We start from the raw sequence: 6,770 nt of genomic DNA, 5'->3' as shown, positions 1-6,770 counted from the left end.
TCTCTCCACAACCTGATTTCAGCTGGGATAATTTTCTTTGTAGTAGCTAGTATGGGGCTGGTTTAGATTTGTGCTGAGAACAGTGTTGATAATGTGGAGATGTTTTAGCTGTTGCTAAGTAGCGCTTACACTAGTCAAGGACTTTTTCAGCTCCCCGTGCTCTGCCAGGTGCACAAGAAGCTTGGAGGGGACACAGCTGGAACAGCTGACCCCAACTGACCCAAGGGATAGTCCATACCATATGACATCATGCTCAGCATATAAAGCCGGGGGAAGAAGGAGGAAGGGGGAGACGTCTGGAGTGATGGCATTTGTCTTCACAAGTAACTGTTACACGTGATGGAGCCCTGCTTTCCTGGGGATGGCTGAACACCTGCCTGCCCATGGGAAGGAGTGAATTAATTCCTTGTGTTACTTTGCTTGTGTGCGTGGCTTTTGCTTTACCTGTTAAACTGTCTTTATCTCAACCCAGGAGTTTCCTCACTTTTATCCTTCTGATTCTCCCCTCATTCCAACAGGGAGGAGCAAGCAAGCGGCTGCATGGTGCTTGGTTGCTGGCTGGGGGTAAACCGTGACACCCCAAACATCCTCATCCTCCGTTGCCCACGTCTCGCACAGGGCTGCTGCTCCTCATCCCCCATACTTGCAGGAGGGCCCCTCTCAGCCTCTTTTGTGGGAAGGTGTGGTTGTGCCACCCAGCGACTCCCCAGTGAGGGCACCCAGGGGCCCCCAGGTCTGAAAGATCCCAGTGGAGCTCAACATTGCAGGCACTACGCAACACAGCACAGTGTGACATGCATCTGCACCCCCATCAGCTGCAGGACATGCTGGCCTGCAGCTGCACAGGCAAGAGCCCATCTCCACACAGGCAACGTCCCAGGCTCTGTGTTGCCCCAGCCCTGCTCCTCCTGCATGGGGCACAGCTCCTGTGGAGGGCGGCTGGGGCCTTGCACACCCCCTGGTGCGGCTGGTGCTGGCAGAACTCCCCAGCTCCCCACCACAGCAGGAGCTGGCTCAGCTGCCCAGGCCCAGCCAGGTTTGCCTGTCTCTGTGGATGGAGGCTCCACAGAATCTGGGGCAGCGGTGCCAGCACCTGGCCACCATTGCAGCAGAAAAAAAAAACAAAACCCCAAACATTTTCTTGCCTTCATATGGAATTTCCTGTGTTGTTTTTTTATTAAATTAGTGCCTGTCACCTCCTGTGCTGGCAGGCACCAGAGCACAGCCTGGCTCCTTTGCCCTCATGCCCTGCTGGTGCGCAGATGGGCTGAGCCTGAGCCTCCTGTTTGGAGACAGAGGCAGGTGTGCATGGTGGGTCAGCCTCCCTCCTCCGGTGATGGGCTTTTTCCCATCCCAGCCTGGTGCGCTGCCCACTTTGCTCCTTCCAGCTGAAGTCACTCTGACATGTCCAGCCAGAAGACAGACCTTTCTTCTCTCTCCTGCCCTGGCTGTGTGGCTCCTGCCAGGATAAAGCCACTGCATCTGCAACTCCCAGCATGCCAGGTGGGCGAGAGGAGCCATGCAGCTCTAACTGCGCCGGCCCGACAGAGAGCTCATTACACATTTACCCCGCATTAATGAGGTGGCACAGGCTGCTCCCAGCCTTCAGACCACAAGGATGTTTCGCAGGCAGCCACCTGGCCCCATTGCCCCAGCAGGGCAGGGCTCTGGTGGTCCCACTGGGTGAGTCCCCTGGGCACAGGCACCACGGCAGCAGCCACGTCCCCTTCCTCCTCCTCCAGCCCCACTGGGCCGGGCTTTGCAGGAGAGATGAGGTGGGGGAAGGGCAATGAGCACCTTCACCCTGGCACTCTTCCAGGCAGGGACAGGACAGAGCAGGCAGGGACAGATCCTTGGGGACATCGAGATGCTCCATGGCTGTGATCAGGAACCCAGAATTCACCTGCACCTCTCTCGCCTTCCCAGCACAGACAGAGGGGGTGGTGGCACCCTGGGGAGCCCTGACGTCCCAAGGGGCTGCCCCCGAGCAGCTGGCTGGGTTGCTGAGTGCACAGGGAGGACATGGGACACAGTCGCCTTTTGTTGGTGCCGGCCCTGGGAGCAGGGACCGGGGCTTTGTGTCCCCTCCCTCCGCCCCCGCTGCCGGCGGGACCAGCGCCCAGCACCAGGGATTTGGGGTTTAAAGAGCAGGCGGCAGCCACAGCCCTGGCTCACCCGCTGGGCGAAGAGGCAGGCAAGCTCTGGCAGACCCCATGCTCCACAGCAGGTGAGATGGCAGCCACAGGGCACTGAGCTGCCCTGCCGAAGGGGCTGTGGGGTCAGGGCGCCTGGGCGGTGGAGCTCCCTGGGTGGATGCCAGATCCTGGTCCCCCCTTGGCAGGTGCTGGGTGCCAGTGGGCTCAGACACAGTCCTGAGACAAAGTGGGGGCAATGCTGGGCACATGCTATCTCCTTATCCCCATCAGCCCATGGCTGAGTGGGGACTCCCAAGTCCTGTCCCAGCCAGGGCAGCCAGGGCCAGCATGGCCACGTTGTGGAGCTTCCCAAAAAATGCCCCTTCCCCAGGGTGCTGGTTTATAGTAAAGGGGGGTCCACCAAAAGTCCTCCCACCCCTGGCTCCTTCACCATGCTTGCCGGCTTGGCCCCAGGCAGGGCTTGCACTGGCTGGCACCTGGGCGAGCTCTGAGCCGTTCAGGGAAGAGGGGAGCCCGACGCTGGGCACCGGGCTGGGCAGGAGCAGGAGCTGGGCTGGCACACAAGGGCCTATTGTGCTGCTCCAGCACTGCCGGCTTGCCTGTCAATAGCCGCATTATGCTCAGTGGCGACCCCCCAGCCTTCCCAGCCGCTGTGGCTCTGCAGGAGCACCGTGGGAGGCGATCTGAAGTGGCTGTTGTGTTGGGGGGCTGGGGTGAGCGGAGGAGGGTGGGCAGGCCAGGGTACTGGGACCCCCCTGCTGCCACTACTTGGCTGAGTGCTACTGAGTGACATGGCAGTGGGCTGCTGCGCTCCCCTGTGCCGCTGGCTTTGGGGACAAGATGCCCTGGATGGGGAGTGGGCAGGCTCAGGGGGTACCTGGGCACCCCTGTCCCCACTCCCTTGCCCTCGCCAGCCTGCCTGGCATTGCTCGTGCCTGAGGTGGTCACAGCCAGGCCATGCTGCCGAGCACTGTCCTGGGGCAGGGACAAGCAAGTGGGCAGCGAGGGGCTGACATCATCCCTGGACACAGATGCTGCTGGGCCAGACAGAGCAGAGGAATTGGTCCTGCATGCTTCCTGGTGAGACACACCCCAGCTAAAATTACCGACCCCGTGGCAGGGACACCAGCCTATTTTTAAAGCCTGGAGGGGCTCGTTGCTGTTGGTGAGTGTGGCACAGAGCAGGGCTGGAGGAGCTGGGGCAAGGCAGCAGACAGGGAAGCTCAGTCAGCATCTCCCCTCGGTACAGGGAGGGAGCCAGGCTGGTGGCAGAGACCCCACGTTCCAGGGTCAGGGCATCATAGCTCACTGAGGCTCCTGCCCCATGTAGATGATTTTGAGGAGCTTCAAGCTCAGTGGTTTTCAGCGCATGGGGCTCAGCCCCTCTGCAGCCATGAAACCGAAGGCAAACAGTCACCCTGGGGCAGCAGGCTGGGATCCCTAGAAGCCCAGCATCCCTCTTTCCCCAAAACTCATTGCGCTGCACTGGGAGGTTGAATGCCTCCTTCGTCACTGCTCCCATGGCTCGGTCCCATAGCAGGGATACCCAATGATGATACTCCAGATGTGCTCAGGCACTATGGTGCACCCAGCATCCCAGCTAGGCAGCTCAGCTCAGCCCAGCGCAGGGTGGGGACAATTAAAAAGGGATTAGCTGGGCTACACTGGCATGGCGCTGCCAGGAGCCAGTACCTAATCCCAGCAGGAATGCACCAGGGCCACGCTGGTCCCTGCTGTGGGGGTCTCACACCAGTGTGTTATGATGATGGGTCAGGCAGTGTATCTATAGAAGGGGTGTGTGAGCCCTGAGCTGGTGACCCCCTGGGACATTGCCATCACACTGCACTACAAGGATGCAACTCTCTTGGGCATGTTTGCTTGCCCCCAGCCTACGCCCTCACACCAGCATGCCTGGCAGCCCATGGGCTCTGTCCCCTGCCTGGCACATCCTCCTGTTGCACCAGGGACGTGCCACAGGGACACAGAGCCACTTCCCTGCCTTGGTGCATAGCTGAGCCAGGCATGCTGGTGAGGAGACACTGGCATGCCCATCAAAGTGGTGATGGGAGAGATCCCTCCTGTTTAAGGCATGGCAGTGCTTGGCCTCACCCCACTGGAAAAGCCACAGGCAGCAGTGTGGAGCAGGGCTTAGGATGGGGACCCAGCCTGGCCTGGAATGGAGGAGCCACGCAGGCAGCGAGTGAGGGGCCCCATGCTAGGGGGACTTCCAAAGAACCCCTAAAGCCACATCTTTGGTGCTGTTGCAAACCACCAAGGGCTTTTTGGGGTGGCCAGGTCCAGTGGGTACCAGCTCAAAGAGCGTATCCCCGTGCCCAGGCCATGGGCGCAGGCTGGGATGAGGATGCCTCTCCTCCCTCTGCTCCCTCCTCTCCCCCCAGCAAGCTGGCATTGTCACTGGGAGTGCTGGCAAAGGCAACTCTGCTACACAAGCACATCTCTTGCCTGGCATCAGGACCGTGCCAAGCCCAAGTGGCATGGGGACACCTACAGCACCAGTTGGCATGATGTAGCTCACCTTGTCCCCCTGGGTTTTGGCTAGCCCTGGCCATGATGTCTTGACCTGGGCAGAGGGAAGCTCCCCAGCACCCAAGGAGACAGTGGGCGGCCCTGCTGCTGCCTCACTCTGGGTCACCCCACCAGACCCAGCATTGCCATGGCTCTCCTGATGAAGTACTACTCCTGTTTGGGGTGCATGATTTGTCCCAATCGTGGTGACTAGCAGATGCCGATCCTAGCCTGTCTCCCTCCTGGTCCTGGTCACCCATCCAATGGCACCGACACAACCTCTGCCGTGCTAGCTCACCTCCTGGCACAGGAGGTATGGGAGCCGTTGGCCACTGCCTGCCGCCGCGCCACCCACAGGAGCCCTGTGGAGGCGGAGAGGAGCCGTTTCCTACCGCAAACACCGCTGGGGGCTCGGGCGCTGCCGACAGAGCTATCAATGCTTGCCGGGGCTGGAACCACCAGGGGAGATTTGACTGAGACAGCAATCCCCAGGCGTGGATCCGCCAGCGGCAGGGAAGGGATCAAAAAGCAAAGGTGCCAGCACCTGCTCACGCCGCCGGCAGTGACGCCCCCGTGCTGGTGGGGAGCCAGGCCACCAGCACCCCACCACACTGCCCTCTGTGGGGCTGGCAGCGGACACGGGGATAAGGGCAGGATGCCAGTGGTGATGTGCATCCCAGCTGGGGACTGTCACCGCATCAGCGTCCAGCGGCTTCCGTGCTTGCCAGGAACACCCAGCAGAGCAGGAAGGGGTGGCCGGCAGGCGACGTGGCACATCCCTCCTGCGCCATTCTTTCTGGGATGGGAGCCCGGCCCTTCTGACGCCTGATGGTTTCTCCAGGCAGAGCCGCTGCCAGCAAGGTCCCAACAGGGCTCCAGGGCTGGGGTGACAGTGACATCACCCAGCCACCTGGCCACGGGTGCTGGGTGGAAAGGTCCCAGTTGAGTGGAGGGAAACTGAGGCATGGTGCCAGCACAGCAAAGGAAGGTGCCCACTGTGCAGGGTTGGGCACAGAATCCCTGTCCTCATCATCCCACTCTGCCATCCTGACAGGCTGAGACAGTGGGGACAGGGATGTTGTGCCCAACCCCGTGGGGGCCACCCAGCCCAAATTCCTGCCACAGTGCCTGGGCAAAGTCTTGCAGCAGAGTAACCCCTGCTGTACCAGTATCAGTGGCTTCCTTACCACCTATTCCTTCACTGTGCCATCCCCCTCGCCACCCGTGACACTGGGCTGGTGCTTGGCACCATGGTGTGACTGGGAGCAGAATGGGCGGTGGTGCTGGGGCAGAGGGCACTGCCAGCCTGCTGGCACGTCAGTGCACCCAGACCAGCAGCAGGAAGGTTACCAGCAGTAAGACGGAAGGGCATTGCCTGGGCACCCTGCCTGGCATGGCTCCTCCTGCCTACTGCTGGCCTGCCTGTTCCTGCCGGCATGGCTCCCACTGCCTGCTGAACTCACTGCCTGCCTGCACCAGCTGTCTACCTGCACCTGCACCCGACCTGCCTGCACCCACTGCCAGGCTGCCAGCACCTGCTGCCTGCCTGCACCTCCTGCCAGCCTGCCTGCACCCACTGCTGGCCTGCCTGCACCTGCTGCCGGCCCACCTGCACCTGCTGCCAGCTAGAACCCGCTGCCTGCCTGCACCCCCACCTCCCCACTCATTCTGGACCTGCCTTCCTAGACTTCTGCACCTGCAAGTGGACACAGCCAGCGGTGTGGGGGCTAAAAGGCAGGCGGTGGCCCCCAGGGCAGCCCGTGTCCCCCCCTCACCCCAAGCCCTGCCTGCCGAGGCACGCGTGGCCCTGCTGCCGGCACCGCTCAGCACTTGCTATTCTTGGCAGCAGCGGCTGGAAAATGGGAGGCAGTGGAGGAATTTTGTTTGCTCCGGGCTGGGCCCAGGCCAGACATCTGGGCTGCAGCTGAGCAGGACACAGAACCGGCCCCCTGCCGCCCCCAGCATGGCCCCAGCACACCCCAGCATGGCCCCCAGCACCCCACACCTGGGCAGGCAGCATCTTGTTGGCAACTGCCCACCCCAGGGATGAGGCAGCCTGGCCACTCGTGTACTGAGCCACTCGTGCTG

Source organism: Phalacrocorax aristotelis, chromosome 6 (assembly GCF_949628215.1).
Source record: "Phalacrocorax aristotelis chromosome 6, bGulAri2.1, whole genome shotgun sequence".
In the NCBI taxonomy this organism is placed as follows: Eukaryota; Metazoa; Chordata; class Aves; order Suliformes; family Phalacrocoracidae; genus Phalacrocorax; species Phalacrocorax aristotelis.
This window is presented reverse-complemented; position numbering follows the sequence as displayed.